The sequence below is a fragment of the Psammomys obesus genome, unplaced genomic scaffold (assembly GCF_907164565.1).
Source record: "Psammomys obesus unplaced genomic scaffold, mPsaObe1.curated_primary_1811, whole genome shotgun sequence".
Taxonomy (NCBI): domain Eukaryota; kingdom Metazoa; phylum Chordata; class Mammalia; order Rodentia; family Muridae; genus Psammomys; species Psammomys obesus.
In genome coordinates this window covers 2,431,427-2,445,500 of record NW_026588752.1, presented here as the reverse complement: position 1 = coordinate 2,445,500, position 14,074 = coordinate 2,431,427, and the positions used below count along the sequence as shown (strand labels likewise).

At 40.5% G+C, this 14,074-nt stretch overlaps 1 protein-coding gene across 1 annotated transcript in view; it reads left to right on the top strand.

The window, feature by feature from the left end:
• Nucleotides 1-14,074, top strand: part of Rbfox1 (RNA binding fox-1 homolog 1) — a 2,133,674-nt gene that overhangs the window by 1,518,158 nt on the left and 601,442 nt on the right. The gene's annotated exons all lie outside the window — the stretch shown is intronic.

Here is a 14,074-nt window from a genome sequence, read left to right as displayed (position 1 = left end):
AGCTTCAAGACTTGACCATGCTACTGATGTATAGCTTTAGCCTGGGGACGGAGGTTCACTGAGACACTTGGATAACCTCTGCTGAAGACCCTACCTTTCCTTTGCTTCCTCCCCACCATCCCCTACTCTGTGGTCTAGCAGTGCATTTATCCTAGTTAAAGGGCTCCTTGTGATCATTCCTCACCATACTGATTGTGTGATGCACTTAAATTAAATAAAATGCGCCCTATCGAATGCACAGCACACAAAAGAATATTTATTTGAATATTAAGTACAGATAAGGCTTCCCCTGGGATTATTTCAAGAGCACATTTGCAGGATTTAATTGCAAGGCTTTCCTGCTTTCGGTTACTTTCAGTGCGCTCCTAGTGAAAATATTTTCTTTCTGAAGGTAAAACTCCACTCTGTTGGTTTATTATTATTATTATTATTATTATTATTTTAGATCTGAAGAGCTCTCTGAGCTCCGTCATTACTTCCAGTGTCTAATTAATACTGGCGATGACAAAGCAAACAGCCACCTGACCTAGATTCCTCAAGTAAATTGCCTGCAAATTACAGAAATGCCTCCTTGTCAGTGTGGACCTTTTGATATCCTCATTCTTCCAGCAAATGTTCCTTAAGCTTTGGGACTTAAAGACTCATAAAATGTTTGTCTTCAGGTGCCTCTTCAGAAAGAGCATGTATATACATGTGTGCCTAAGTATATACACACGTACACACACAGAAACACATACCTTCACAGGTGTACACACATAAATATATATTACACACTCACAAACACAGAGGCAGACATATACTCACACACACACACTCACAGATGCACACACAAACATACATCATACACACACACACACACACGCACAGAGACACACACACATAGAACTAACACACACACATTCACACAGGCATGCAGCAAGAACAAGCACCATCCATTTCTGACAACTGAAGCATTATCAGCACAGTACTCCTCAAGCTTCCTGGGCTGCACATCTTGAACATGGTACTCTGTGATGCAAGAATAGAAAGGCCTCTAGGAGCAGTACAAGATTTCTCCAGGTGCTGAAGGTAACACAGCTCAGAGAGCCAGCACTTGTCCACCTCAGGGCCTTGGACTAGAATGTCACTCATGTCCCTCTGTCCCTGTCTGGACAATTAGTCTGCTGGGACACTGTTCAGCCTCTGAACAGCATTGCGGTAGTCTCTACATAATTTCTTTCTGCTAACATTCTTTCTGATCCATGGACATGGCTGTTAACATCCCAGCACACAGTTTTCTAGAGTGTCTGCTGCTCTGCAAAATGCTTGTTTCCGATCACTGTTTGTTGCTACAATAGCTCAGAACCTTTGTCAGAATAACAAATCACAAAAGCAGCACAAGTGACGCTGTTCTTGTTTGATTTCTGTCCTTGGGATAAAATACTCTGATGGAAAGCGACAGGTGGTGAAGGGATTTATTTCAGCTCAGAATTCCAAATTTTAGCCCAAATTTTGTAGGGGAAATCAAGGCACTTCTAACAGCTAGCTTCATTACATCCACAATGAAGAGCAGAGGGAGAATGAATGCATGCCTATTCACTCTCTTGCTAACTTGTGCTCAGATGAATTTCTCCACTCTGACACAGATTAGGATCTCTTTGCCTAGGGAACAAGGCTGCCCACAGTGGGTTGGCCTTTCCACATCAATTAACATAATAAGAAGACCCAAGTCTCCTCACGGATATGCACACAGGCTAACCTAATGCAGAAGACTTCTCATTGAGACTCCTCTCCCAGGTATTTCTAGATTATAGCAAGCAGATTAAAGCTCACCATCACAGTTTCATACCACTTACTTTCTTGAATTGAAAAGGCACTAATAGAATGTATTCTGTGTACCAGGGACTTTAATTGTCATGTGCTTTCTAAAATTTTAACTGCTTTGCAAATATGAGCTCATTTCCACTCATGTAGCAACATTTTGAGGAACAAGATGGGCCCTGGCAAGAATTTTTGTCCCTGGGTTGATAAGCAGTGGATTTAAGATTGCAATCGGAGATATTTTCTTTAGTGTTTAACTCTGATAACTTTAGATGTTTGATACATGTCTACTCATTAGTATGATCAAGATGTTTGCCTACAGAAGCCATGGTCTGTAGGTCTAAGGTGAATTTATTTAACTGGGGAGCAGATTATAAAGTTATTAACTCTAATAACAATTATCATTAGAGCATTGTAACATCCAATGAGAAAGAAACAACAAAACTAGTGCAGTTAAAGCATCTTAATGTAAAATCGGCTAGAGAACCTACATCCTACCATAGTAGATAAATGCAAATGGTATGCAAATAGCCCACCTGTCCAACCTGACTTTTTCCCAGCTGTAAAAGTGGGCAGGGAGCACGATGGGAAATCTGAATTGTGATATTCATGCTTCTCTCTGGCTGTGGGGTAATGATGGTCCCAGGAGGCTAGTCCAGGGAAACCTGCCAAAGCTTCTTAGTTCTGCAGAAGATTTTCATGAGTGTTGTTTGAATATTCTTGGACTGAGAAAATGACTGGGGTAAAGTTTGGAAGGGGCAATTATAACCCCTGATTATGAGGGAAAGAAGAGGCAATTGTGTCTGCCACCGAAACAAACAGAAATCACCTTTGTCATGATGACACATGTTTGTTCCAACCTTTCTTTGCCTCAGTTCACAAAATACCTTATTAAATCTACAGAACAAAAATATGCCTGAGGTGATAGTTTACTATTAGGATAAATAATAGGCAATATGTTTCCCTCACCTTGAAAGAGATCTCATGCAGAGGCATTCTCTGGCTTGGCTCTTGTAGGTGTTTATAGGTCACACAAGCCTGGGGCTGACCTTTTGTTCCAAGACCAGTATTCAGCCTTAAATTCAGAACTCCAAGAGGTGGTTTCTTTGCAGTAAGTATATGGGTGTTGGGTGGAGGCAGGGGTAAATCATGTCCTTGTCACTGGTTGCTTGGGGCAACTACCTTTTACTTAGGGTCGTCTGTTTCTTCATTCTTCCAGGATAGATTTATTTTAGACATGGGAGGTTTAACTGTGGGACTATTTAGCAAGTAAGTGCATGAGAGAGGCAATATAACAAAAGTAATTGGTCCAAAGAAAGTGCTTTTAAAGCCAGTGATCTGAAGGTTTTTTGAAATCTGGGGACATTCTGACCTCTAGTGTCCCTTTAAAACATAAAATATACTTGACTACAGTTAGTGATTTTCAATCCAAAAATACGAATGGCCCAAAATATCCAAGATGCTACTTCCCTCCTGATGTCAGTACCACAAGCATCCAATCACTGCAAGCATTCAAGCATCAAGAACACGCAGGTACCATGGACACCCAGTGTTGTAGATTTTAAAGTACTGCCGAGGAAACACTACTGATTACTTCCTTCAAGGCACCTCACCACAGGCTTGTTGCTAAAAGATGCTCAGTACTTAGGGATTTTGAAGCATGCTCAACAATGTTTTCCCAAAGACTGTGAGCCATAAATTAACTATGGTAATACTTTCAACATCTGGGCTTAAATACTTACTCACTTCCGTCATTAGATTTTGTTTTTTTTTTTTCTACTTAGTACTTGGTCTTGCCATTCCTCTTTCTCCTCCACTTGTTCTATATTTCTAACCAAACCATAGCACGTTTTAGTATAACATTCTAGTTTTCCTCATTGGTAAAATGAAAATAACATAGAAGAGCTGGGCTGTGTCCTTTCCCTGCATTGTTCTCTCAAGGCATTTTTTTTCACTGGTACTTCATGAGCCAGAATTGAGTTAATTAATGATGGTTGGCTTGACTCATTGTTGTCACTTTGTGTTTTTATTCCTTTTTAATTGATTATTTTTTTACTCTCTGTTCTGAATTGTAAGCACTGAGTACTGTTAAAAACTTTCCATCCTTAAAACAAAAATAGTCACCAAAGTAGATGACTGAATCTCAATTTGCTGGCCAGACATAAACAATCCTGTCCTTTTTCAGTCAGAAGACACATTACATTGTGTGTGTGTGTGTGTGTGTGTGTGTGTGCACGTGTGTGTGCATATATATATATTGGTTACAACAAATACTGGCAATTATTCTGTTCAGGAATTTTAGATCTCCATAAACTCAGGTATTTGAAGAACATTGCACCTCATAAGTCAGACTGATAAAATAAATTATTTTATTTTAATTTTAACTTGAAATAATTTCATTTTCATACTAAAGAGATCCATAGGGATTAGAGATGGCTCAGTATGTAAGAAAATTTGCCATGCAAGCATGGGGACCTGAGTTCTACTCCCCATTACTCACATAGAATGTGGCCAGACAAGCATATAAGACCCTAGCAGTGTGGGGATGGAGATGACAGGATTGCTCACAGATCACTGAAGCCACTAGCCTGCTTCCACTTTTAATGAGTGATTCTGCCTCAAGGTAATGAGAGCTCTGGCCTTTGCATATGTGCTCATGGGTATAAGCATTCCACACATCTGCTCCAACAACCATTGACAACTTTCATCTCCAGAATGGAGTAGGGTCTCATGAGCTCATCTCTCATCTGCTTACAGGTTCAATCTTGTGCAGGCACTAGGTAGGCAACCATAGCTGTTGTATGTTTGTCAGTGTGATGGACATGGCTTGTACATAGGACAGCTTTTCATGCCCTCTTTATCATCATTCGGCTCTCTCTACCCCCCGTATGCCCAGAGATAATTTTGGAGGAAACACAGTACTTCATGTATAGCTGCAGCCTTTTCATTAGCACTATTCTGGTGGCAGTACACCTGAGGGCTGAGTATACATGTCAGTCAAGTGCATAGAATAACCTAAAATGCATTAAAGGAAAGGCAAAACATGCTGTTCACCCAAGGTCCTTTGAGACCTGAGTTTACAGGGAACTCTATGCAGTTTCAGAAGAATTTATAATAATTACTGAGACAGCCAAGCTGAAAAATGCACAGACCCTCCCATTGATTTGATTTATTGAGTTTTGGGTTGCTAATCTTCTGTTGCCTTCCTTAAAAATGATTCACAATTGTTCGTAAAACTGGACTCTCCAATAACGTGTATTACAAACAAGGAAACATGTACATCTATTTGTCCATTCATTTATCCTGTGACTTTGACTCTTGCTTTCACAAGGCAAGTAGATCTCTACCCAATTTCCTTTTACATTTGACTCTTCTGCCTTATGCAATTATTGTAAGTTCATAATCTCCCTGAGCAATTCATTCCACCTTTTCTCTCTTGAATGTTTATTTGTATTATTCTCATGTGTTCATGGTCCAAAACACAAAACATAAAAACATAGATGTATTCTTCAACTCTTTGACTCTAAGCTTTTTTTTTTTTTTAATGTGCTCTGAGGACTTTTCCTAAATTCACTCTTGGAATTGTTTTATGTGTTAAAAATTCTTCCTTTCTCCATTTTTGAAGGAGATGTGGAGATCTTGTAGTGTGCCCCTGTGTGTGCGTGAGAGTGTGTGCTCAAAGCAATGTCACCCTGAAGACCAGGCTGCCCTTGGCCTTGAATTCTTCCTGCCTCTGTCTCCCAGATGTTGAGATTGCAGGTATGTGCCACTATACTGGATCCTGCAGACCCAACCATTGCTTTTCTACTTCCTGGAACAATAGAATTCAGAAGAGGCTCAGTGTCTATGCAGTAATGAACAGATAGTTTTATAGGTAGACTCTAAGCACCATCCTCAGGAAGGGAAGCCCTAAATCTTGATCCTCATCCTCACCTTTAAGAGCTAGACTAAAGAATTGAGAGATACAGACAGACAAACAGAGACAGATAGACAGAAATTGAGACACAGAGAGTGAGACTTATACCGAGACAGGAAATGTTGAAAGAGAAAATTCAAAGCCATGGAAGGGAGTTCTTGCACACTGCCAGTGGGAAGTGAACCAGTCCATCCACATGCTTAAGTACACGTGGAATTAAGCATGGAGATCCTTCATTATGGTGTGGTATGGCCCAACTAAATCACTTCTGGGTATTTCCTCAAAGGACTCTAGTTAATCTATATCACAGGTACTTGTACAGCAAAGTTTATTTGGCTCTATTTACCAAAGATAAGTTCTGGAATAAACTCATATCTCTCAAACAGGGGAACTGCTGAGGAAAATGTGGTCTCTGCACAATGTAAGTGTATGTGTAATTATGTTGATCCATAATGAAGAATGAAACTGTGTCTTTTTCAGAATAGGGACAAATCTATCCCAGTCTCAGACAGGAAAACAGTGAGTGTTTCCTTTCATTTGGAGAATCCTAGATTTCTTGTATGTTTATATAAAACCATGCAGCTGTCTGTATAAGGCATTTAGCAAGAAGCAAAAGCATCCAGGGAATAAAGAAATTAGTAGGAACAAGGAAACAGAAAGAAGGAGAAGGAGAAGGCTGTATGTCTGTATGGGGCAAGGTCCATGGCCTGAATACATTATATACATGTATGAAAATATCCTCTGAAGGCATATACCATGTACAGTTAATATAGAAGAGAGGGGGAGACAGACAAATGGACATACATGCCCAGACAACCTCTCCACGCACATACACACACAGAAAGGGGTGGGAAAAGCTGAGCTAAGAATGGCTTTGCTGCCCGGCTGAAGACAGACATGGGAGGAAGATGAATCCGGGCTATTAAACAGACCATACACCCAGAAGAGCAAAAGGCCGCATGCGCTGGTTTATTGCTGCAGTTCTAACCTTTCATAAGCGCTTACTTGGCAGCCCTAGTGAGAGTGGTATTTGATTCTGGAAGCATCTTAAAGGAGCAACACCCGACCTTCCACTTTCCCTTTTTTCATTTAGGCCATAAAATATATTGGCTTTGTGCATTACTGCCAAGGGAAGAAAAAAATGCCATGCGTTAGTTTCCAAATGAAGTGACATTTAGTGAATTGTACATTTAAGGTATTTTTCAGGGCTGGCTTATTTCAGACTACAGAATAAGGGTCTCCCTCCATCATCCAAGGTATAGAATCACAGGGACTTCTGTTTCTTTTAAACACCCTCTCATTGTTATAAGCAAGTTGTGTATACACAGGAGAGTGGATGCCATATGTCTACCTCAGTAGTCATTCCTTAGGGGCTATCTACTTTGTTTTTGAGAGAGGGGCTCTCATTGGTTTAAAGATCATCAAGTTAAGTATTCTAAGCTAAATGGAAAATAAACCTAAGGGATCCATCAAGCTCTGCCTCCTTAGCACTGGGTTTACAGGACCATGCTACCATGCCCAGCTTTTAATTGTAATAAGATAGGTTATGAGAGACTTGAACCTAGATCCTTATGCTTATGAATTAAGCAAGACAAGCCATCTTCCTAGCTTTTCAGGAAGAAAAAAGCCTCGTTAGGTATTACAATTACTCTATGAACCCTTTGAGCACATTCTTCCATCCTTGTTAGGGCATTTTGTGATGGGTGGAGTTGTGACAGAGACACAGCTGGGATTTAGCACCTTTGCAGAATTGGATGTTGCTCCTTAGGAAGGAAGGGAAAAACAAACCATATATTAGTACTCAATGCTCCAAACACAAAGAAGAGGTCCCTAGCACCTGTGCAGAGAAGTCAAAGATATAGTAAGTTGATTCTAGAAGAGACCAGTTACACTAATTTCCAAGTGAAGAAATGATTGATGGGTATAGAGTATCATGGGTAGCAGCTGAGTAGAGTATAGGAGATATACAATCTATAGAATTGGGTTTCAGAGGGGAAATAGGATTCTGTTACCAAGATATGGATAGAACAAAGGAAGCCTGGAAGGATGATTTAAACAAAACAAACTGTGACCACTCAAGGAAAAACTTTCGTTGTCCCTTTTCTCACCACCAGGTCTATTAGTAGCCTCTTCTAGAAGGTACTTTTTCATTACATGGCTACGGTTGAATTCTGTTTTTAATAAGTTCTATAACAAGAGCATTATGGTACAGCTTCACAATGAACAGTGTAGGCCAGCTACTGCCTGGCAGACTTTTGTTTTCTTTTAGAGACAAAGCATAAAGTTTCTAGTCCTGTTATATAGTGTTATAGTTAATTAGTACAGATGAAAGCAAACTCGAGTGCTACAAAATTTTACAAAACACACCTATTCTTTTAAAGCCCTGGTATGAAGCTATCTTCTGAATATAAACGCACCACCTCTCACGCCACCTGTAATTTGAGAACTGCACACCAGCATTAAGAAGGAAGTGTCACCCACTCTTTCCCTCCACCGTCCATTTCATTTTATGGTCTTCATTTAGAATCTGTGGTCTATTGGAAGTTAATTTTTGTATGAAGTGTGAGGTTAGGGTCAAAGCCCCTTTAAATGTACATAAGGATACGCCTGCGTGTATGCTTTCAGTTCTTCTAACATCATTTGTGTGAGGGTGAGGGTGTACCCCTTTTTTAGTTTCCTTTCATGGGGGCCGGGCGTTGTCTGAGATAGCATGGTTTGTAGCTAAGAGTGTTGCTCTTAGGGTTATGATACACACACACACACACCTCCCGGTCTACAGAGAGTCACTATTTCACCACTTGACATGAGTGCAGGAGCCTTAACACCCATCTCAATTAGCTTGATTATGATGATTATTCCACACTGTTTATATACAACAACCATCAACTATTTTTTTTTAATTTTATCTCATTAGCAGTGGGGGAATACAGGCACATTTTCCTCTGTCTCCATACTGTCTTCTCTTCGTGTTTAGCAGATAGGATAGAAGGTCTACATAAAAAGCTCCTACAAACTTCATTTCTCAAATTGACAGCATTAAAAATATCTCAATGATCTAAGAAGGAGCAGGCTTGAGGTTTGTTTTAACATTTTTATTTTTCTTTACATGTATGGATGTGCTCTGGGTGAGTGCATGCCACCTCGGTGCAATGCCTGCAGAAGCTATAAGATAAGGTCGGATCCCCAGAGCTGTTGCTGCTGGCAGTTGTGAGGCACCCGACATGGGTACCAGGATCCTTCTTGGGCTCTTCTTCAAGAGCAGCAAGCACATGGAACCATGAACCACCTCTCCAGCCCCTAAACTTCTGTTTCTATTTATATTTGTGAGCTACTCTAGTCTTTCTATTCATCTTTCTAAATTTTTGTTTCACATTTGCTTTCAGTTACTTCTGCTCTTTGCAAAACTTACTTCCTCTATCACATGTTTGAAAGCAGGTTTGTTGCCAATGAAAATTTTAGCTACTTTCATATTTTATCTTTATGCTTATATTGTTGAAGGTGGAATGTAGGGCTTCACACATGTTAGGCAAGACTTCTAGCACTGAACCATACCTACCCCAGTCCTTTCATTGAATTTAAGCTGTGGATAAGAAGTTATTTCTGCAATTAAAAAAAATGGTGTTTTTCTATAGTTTTCTTGGTTTTATCTTTTAGTTTTGGAGTTTTAAAAATATGTTTAAAAATTTGTGTTTGCATAGTGTATGTGTGTGTGTGTGTGTGTGTGTGTGTGTGTGTGTACACATTAGCACAGGTGTCCACTGCAACCAAGACAGCACATCAGATTTCGTGTGACTGGAGTTACAGGCAGTTCTGAATTAGCAGGAGTAGGCCCTGGAAACTCTCCTCCAGTGGAACAGCAAGCTCTATTAGCCATTCTAATCCCTTGTTTTTATTTGTATCATTTGTTTAAACAAGAAGTCTATATTTATTTGTTCCGTCACTGCATTGTACATTTAAATCATATGCCTATGTTTTTTTCTCACATGTTTTTTATAAGCTCCCAGCAATTAATTCCTTTATGTGAGTGTGTGTGTGTGTGTGTGTGTGTGTGTGTGTGTGTATTGAGAGAGAAACAGACATGGGGACACACACAAAAGACATACACAGAGAGAAGACAGAAACAGAGACAAAGAGACACAGAGACACAGAGAGAGATGTGTGTGAGTGTGTAAGAGAAGGAGGGAGAAAGACAGGGGAAGAGCGGGAGGAAGGGAATAGGTGTGTTATATATGAGTGTATATGTGTGTAATGTGTGTATATGTGTATGTGTGTGTATATGCTTGTGTGTGCAGAGGCCAGAGGAAGCTGTTCATCGTCTTTGACTATCACTCTTGACCTTATTCTTCTGATGCAAGTTCTCTCCCTGAATCTGATGCTAGACTTGTACCCATCAAGTCCCAGCCAGCCTGCTGCCTCCCTCATTGACAGTGCTAGAGTTACATGCACACAGCCACACAAAGGTTAGGTTGGGTGGGTGCTGGAGATCTGAGCTTAAGTGTTTATTTGTGAGTGAGGAGCAAAAACTTATTTTTTAACTCTAATTTAAAATAGAGGTTTTTATATACAATGTATTGTGTTTATGGTTTCCCCTCAACTCCTCCCTCATCCTCTGCACTTCCTCATCCATCCCCCCAAATCTACAAATACTTCTTTCACATCAGCATACAGCAGGCATCTAAAGAAAATAGTAAAATAAAACAAGTTAAAATAAAAACCAGCAAACCTGAATAGGGCAAAATAAACAAACAGTGGTGGAGAGGGGGAGCAAAAAAAAAAAACACACACGCAGATCCTGAGACACACAGAAAACTCATTTAAACACAATTAGAAACTGTAACATGTAAGAAAAGATCTGTAAGGGAGAACAAACAAACAAACACAGAAAGCCCAGACAAAAACCTCTAGAAATATCACTGACTACATTTTATGTTGGCCATTGACTGCCTGACATGAGACCTGTTCTTAAGTGATGCTCATATACCCAGTAAGACTCCATAGAGAAAACTTAAGTTTTCTTTGCTAGTGGTCCTCAAAGGAGATGGGTTCTGGGTTAGGGAGGGGGGGCACATCTACTTTCTCCCTCAGCTCTGAGACCACTTCTGGCTTAGGCCTGTGCAGGCGCCGAGCATGCTGACACAGTCTTTGCAAGATAGTACGTGGATGCTTACCTGCTGAACCCTTTCCCCTGTCAGCTTCAAGCAATTTTGTCCTCACTTTTTTTTTTTTTTTTGGTGTGGATTTATTCGAGTTTGACTCTTTGGAAAATAACAGTTGTCTTGAACTTGAGGCCTTATAACTTTCTTCACTTGTGTGGACATTCAGCTGTTGCACCTTTCATTTTTTTTTCTACTCTAAGTGGACACAGTGTGTTCATTTCTGTTACGGTAATAAAATACTGGGACAGAAGCAAGTTAAAGGAGAAAGGACTTATTTTGGCTTACAGTTCCTGAAGGAACAGAGTCCCTCAAGGCAGGGAAGACATGGCAGCAATAGCATAATCCAACCAATCCATTTCATTCACACTCCAGAAACAGAGACAAAGAACAGGAAATGAGGGCCATGCTGCCAAACCTCAATGCCCTCTCCCGTGTGTTCTTCCAGCAACTCCCTACTCTCAAAGACCTCATGGCCTCCCAAACACCACGACAATCTGGGGACCAAAGGTTCTAACACATGAACCTGCTAAGGACATTTCATACTCAAACTACAATGTAAGAATGGGAAAAGCAGAGGGGGAGGGGCGCGTGCTACCTCTTAGGAGCACAGCTCTTCATGGCATGAAGTTGGGCTCCTTTTGTCTTCCCAAGGCTCATGCCCAACACAGCCTGGGATTGCTCAGAAGGAAGCAGTAGTGTGAGAGGATGGTGGGGAGGGAAGGGTACAGAAATGGGGGACCCTCCACTTTCTGCGATTAAGATTCCTCAACATAAACCTAGCAACCTTCTCCTGGGGCTTGTCTGTTCACGATCATTCACTACTGAGCCCTGGGATCAGCTGCCAAGAGACAGTGTGAGGGCGGAGAGTATTTCAGATTCAGGCCTTGGTGCCCATTGTACTTGTCTTCCCAGAACCCTCAGGTGCTGCTTCCTCAGTGTGCCCTCTCCTGTTCTCGGCCTGCTCAGTGGGAACCTGCACCCTCAGAGCAGTCACCACCAACCCCTGCCCTCCTACACTGTGTATCTTCTCTGCCTGAGGATTTTTCTCGGCTTCTTTTTCTTAAAGGTTTATAGAGATATAATCTAAAGTGCCTATTTTAAGTATAATTTAATTTGAGATTTTTTAAAATCTATTTTTCTGGCTATGATCCTTTACTTTTTAATAATTTGGAAAATTTCTTCTCAATCCTTTCTTCTTTATATTTTTACTCTTTAAAGACTAATTGAACTGTATTTTGACAGAAAATAGGAACCATGACATTTGTACGCTTTTTTGTAGCTTTTTGTTTCTCATAAAGTGAAGTGGGTTTTTGGTACATTTCCCATATCTATTGTTTTCAGAATTGTGATTTTCCCATTGTCACACTTTATAGTTTTTATATATTTATCTTTTATAAATAACGTTATGGTTAATTGAGACCTACATATAAGTCAGTCTTCCTCCTTTCTTTCTGTTTCTCTGTTTTTCTTTCTTATGGTCCCAAGAGTTGAACCCAGAGACTGAGCATGAGAGGCAAGTGACATCAGTTTGTGGAATGCCCACCTAATACTAATGTACAAAGCCTAGGGGTGGTCCCCAACACCACAGAAACCAAGCATGCTGGTACACAGCTGTGTTCCCAGCCCTCAGGAGGTGGATGAAGGAAGGTCAAGAGTTCAGAACCACCCTTGGCTACATAGCTAGTTCAAGGGTATTCTGGGATATATGAGACATTCTCTCAAAATAACAACAACAACAATAAAAGAGCAAACACAATCAAAAGAGATCTTCTTATGGGTAATTTTCTAGGTGAAAGGACCTACAATAGCTCTCTATCTATAGACTTCAGGCTGGGGTCTATCCAAAGCAAACATCCTTATTTTTGTTTTTATTTTAGAAAAAGTAAAAAGAAACTTTCACTACAAAACACATAAAATATACATCAAGAGTTGGTTGCTAAAGCTTCTCATCCTTCAGTAAAGCTTCAAGGAGCTCCTGATACCCTGTCAAGGGCTAGGAGTTAAGAGACTTTACAATGGTTTTTAAAAAATAGAAAAAGACAATGTAACTTGTCAGTGATGCAGAATTAGTTTTATTTTGGCCATTTTCATTGAAGACTCATCCATCAATCCTCAACTATGTTAAAGGACCATACAAACCAGTTTTCCCAAGATGCATCCCTTTTTATCTTTGGCCTCTGGTAATCAGGTAAATCCAAAGGCTTTGCTGGCCATTCCCTACTGATGAACTCTGTTTTGCCTGCTTGTATAACAAATCATGTGATCAGCCTTATAAAGCCTCCTTGGATGGTAAGAAAAGCACATTGGTCAGGCACAAATCGCCCTCCAATGTTTGGCAAGGGAACTACCGATACTTCATTGTTGGAGTGGTAACAGATATCAAATTTTGAACAGGCTTTCTTCCTCTGCTCTAAGCCCTGGTCTCAGAATCTTGCCCCATGCAGCCCATCTAACTACCATCCCCAAACAGTCTGTTCATCTGCTGAGGCTAGACCAGCAAACCCCTTCTGTTATCTCAGTATGTCAGGAGGCTGACGCAGAAGGATCACAAACTCAAGGTCTGCTTGGGTGGCATAATGTGTTCAAGGCTGGCCAACTCAGTGAGATCAGTCTCAAAATAACAAGAGAAGGGATACTTTAGAGGGAAGCACTTGCTTGGCATATGTGAAACACTGAGTTTGGACTTAAGTACCACACCCAAACAAAAATAACAGAGAATAAACTAAATGAAGCCTGTTATCCAGGGCATGCAGGTAAGATGTTCAGCACCTGTCACTGGGAAAGACACTGCATTGGTTATTGTCTTGTCACGTCCAAACTAAGACAGTCTTAAGGGAGAGTGTGCCCTCCGGTTAAACAGGACTGGAGGGGTCTGTGCACCAAGAAGAAAACCCTCATGCTTTTTAGGCTGACTCCACCCTCTCCTGAACCCCTGTACTGTTCCCTTAAGGATACTGCTCCCCTTGCTGGATATTTCTGCATTGCACACTGCAGAATAATAGTGAAGAGTCCAGTGTCTGAACCTAGAGAAAAAGTATTCGTTACGATTAATTCTGGGCTTCTTTGAGTCCAGCCATCAAAAGTAACTATTTATTTTTTTTGTTTTTCCCCTCTTCTTTTCTTCCATCTGTGTATATGCAAAGTTTTTATGTGCTTGTGTGAGCAACCTGTGTGTGTCAATGCATGTGTGTGTACATGTGAT